Below are 2,732 nucleotides of genomic sequence, written 5' to 3' on the forward strand. Positions count from 1 at the left end.
TGTCGTGTACCTCTGTTTAATCCTGCTAGGCACTTGCAACTCCGTCCTTCTTTTTCCTGTCCTTTAAGCAGCATCTTCCGTTTTGTGATTTTTTATCTTCCGTGTCCCTCAGAGGCTAGAAAGCATTAAGGGAGTTCACAGAGGCTGGGAATGCTTGCAGGAGCCAAGCTGAAATGGAGCCCCTCATTTCAGCTGCAGGTTATCTTTACCATATATACATATGAAAGGTGAACTCTGCCTCAGCAAATGTCTAGAGGGTTTTTTTAGGAGTGTATATAGGCAGGGGTATGGAGGTGACCCTGTCAAAATTGTATACTTGGATTCCAAAGCCTTCATCAAAGATCCTCATTCAGGACTCCTGGGTTACTAGGCTGGTTTTAAAAGGGGTTGGATAAATTCATTCTCTTGACATGCATAATACACTGAATTAGCTGGTTGCTCACTTACAGGATCCTGCTTTTCATCTTGACTTGACCATCAATGGAAAGGATGGATGAAAGCACTACTCATGAATCCAGCTCCTTTATCTTTCCTACCCAGGACTTCAGTTTCTAGAATTTGTCCTCTTATAAGTAGCATTATTTGTTCCCTACATGGAGAATCAGGAATGATTATCAGTTTTCCACCACACCCTGGATACGTGTACCACAACGACAGCACAGTTAGCCTATTACCACCACCACCAGCCTTTGTTTTCTCCTCAGAGAAGAGCTTAAATTCTGTGATCTCTGCAGATCTGAGTCTCCTTTCCCTTGTTCTAGGTTGGGATGATAGAAACTAACTCAGATTAGGGTTCACCTTCCCTGCCTAGAATTTTCAATGGGTTGGTCAGGGGAACTGTCCACCTCCTGTTTTATCTTCTACTCCCAATGGGATGCCTTACTGGGGTCCTCCTCCCTTCTGCTCTGCCCCTGGGCAGCTTCCTGTGCCCAGCCCTCCTCAGGGATCTCATTCTGCTGGCAGGCGTGGCGAGCTCTCTGCACAGTATCTGGTACTCTTTGCAACGATCAGGTTAGTTTTGAGTCATACAGATTTGTGTGAAGTGCCCATGTTAGCGTAGGAACTTGACGGGTTACCAACGGCATCGCAAGGAGACAGCTGTTCTTATTAACAGAGAGGTTTGCATTGCCAGCTAAAGCTATTACTATTGGTAGATTGTACAGATATAGAACTTAAATATGAATATATTTCGTTTTCATATATATGTAGCATAAGTATGTTAAGAAACAGTTGCACTTGTGTCATGGCCCTGAAACCATGTTGTATTTCCTCGAACTGTTTACGTTCTTCCTGTTCCTTTCTCAGAGGCCTACAGGCCTTGATAGGTAGCTGTGCCCGTAGAAACAAGGTAAGGTGTACATTCCAAGGATAGATTCTCCAGAGGAAAGGCATCGTTTAATAACCTAGCAAGGATGGAAGGAAGTCCCTTATATGGAATGATGATCGAGGGAAGGAAGGAAGTCCCTTATATGGAATGAGGCTAAGGTGGAGTCTGGGTAACTGAGCAAGGGGTGGTCTTCTGGAGGAGGAGTCGAATGGGATGTATATAATGTGCTGGAAGGAGGGGGTCCTGCATGGCCGCCCACCTAACAGCTTGATGTCATTGCTTTTGCTCCTGGGTGAAGAATAAAGAACTTAATTTCATGCAACTGCCTGTTTCTTTGGTCCCGGCTCAGAAACGAACCTGGTAAGGAAATATAAAAAATTCTAGCAATACTCACCCTTGGATGTCCCCTTGTTAAATATTTGTCTGAAGAACAAATGGAACATTCTTCACCTCCTCTAAGAAGCAAGGCCAACCTCTGCTTCTTTCGCCTTTTTCTTCAGCGAGAAGAGAAGCTGGCATTTGCCACAGATGTAACCCAGGTTCCCCAGGCAAGTCCCTTCCGGGTCCATCCTTCCGGCAGGGTCTGAGATTTGCGTGTACCTCCCCACCTCAAACTCCCTCCCCTAAAAGAAAAATGAAAACAAAAAACACCTCTCTTGTTCCTGCTTGCTCTCCTGTTCACTCGCTCCGGCTGCAAGCAGCCAATTGCCTGCTCTCTTTTTAAAAAAATACTAGAACGTATTCTTCCCTGGAAGCGAGGTCTAATTTCAGAGAATACGAAGTTTAAAAATGCAAGCTCTGTTTCTTAACATCTGCACTGAGATTATATATAATTTCAGAGAAATACTTTGTTTCCACTGCCCGCCCTCCGTGTGTGTGTGTGTGTGTGTGTGTGTGTGTGTTCAAGTTATTTCTGGCAACTGCTTGGAAAGTCCCTAGTTTTCTTGTGAAGAAAGAAGTGGTTTGCCGCAACCACCTTCTTCCCAGGGCTGAGAGAGAGTGACTGGCCCAAAGTCCCCCAGCTGGTTTTGTTCCTAAAAAAGGACTAGACCTCACAGTTTCCTGGTTTCTAGCCTGGTGCCTTTAACCATTACACCAAACCAGCTCTCTTCCCCCATGGCTGGTGGATTATGTGCCATCAAATCAGTGTTGACTCCTGGTATCCCCAGCTTAACAAGTAACATGGTTAGTTCTGTCATAAGCAGTACCTACAGAAGTACAGATCATACCTGTGTCTGGGTCCTTCAGATCAGCCATGTCCTCTGGGCAAGCCTCCGTTTCATTTGTCACCCCCAGTAAAACACTGGTTTTAATGAGCAACAAATCCAACCGTAGAGATTTCCATCTTTGAAACATACACCATGATACATACACATATTCCTCAAGGAAAGATGAACATGCTAGA

Source organism: Candoia aspera, chromosome 4 (assembly GCF_035149785.1).
Source record: "Candoia aspera isolate rCanAsp1 chromosome 4, rCanAsp1.hap2, whole genome shotgun sequence".
Classification (NCBI taxonomy): domain Eukaryota; kingdom Metazoa; phylum Chordata; class Lepidosauria; order Squamata; family Boidae; genus Candoia; species Candoia aspera.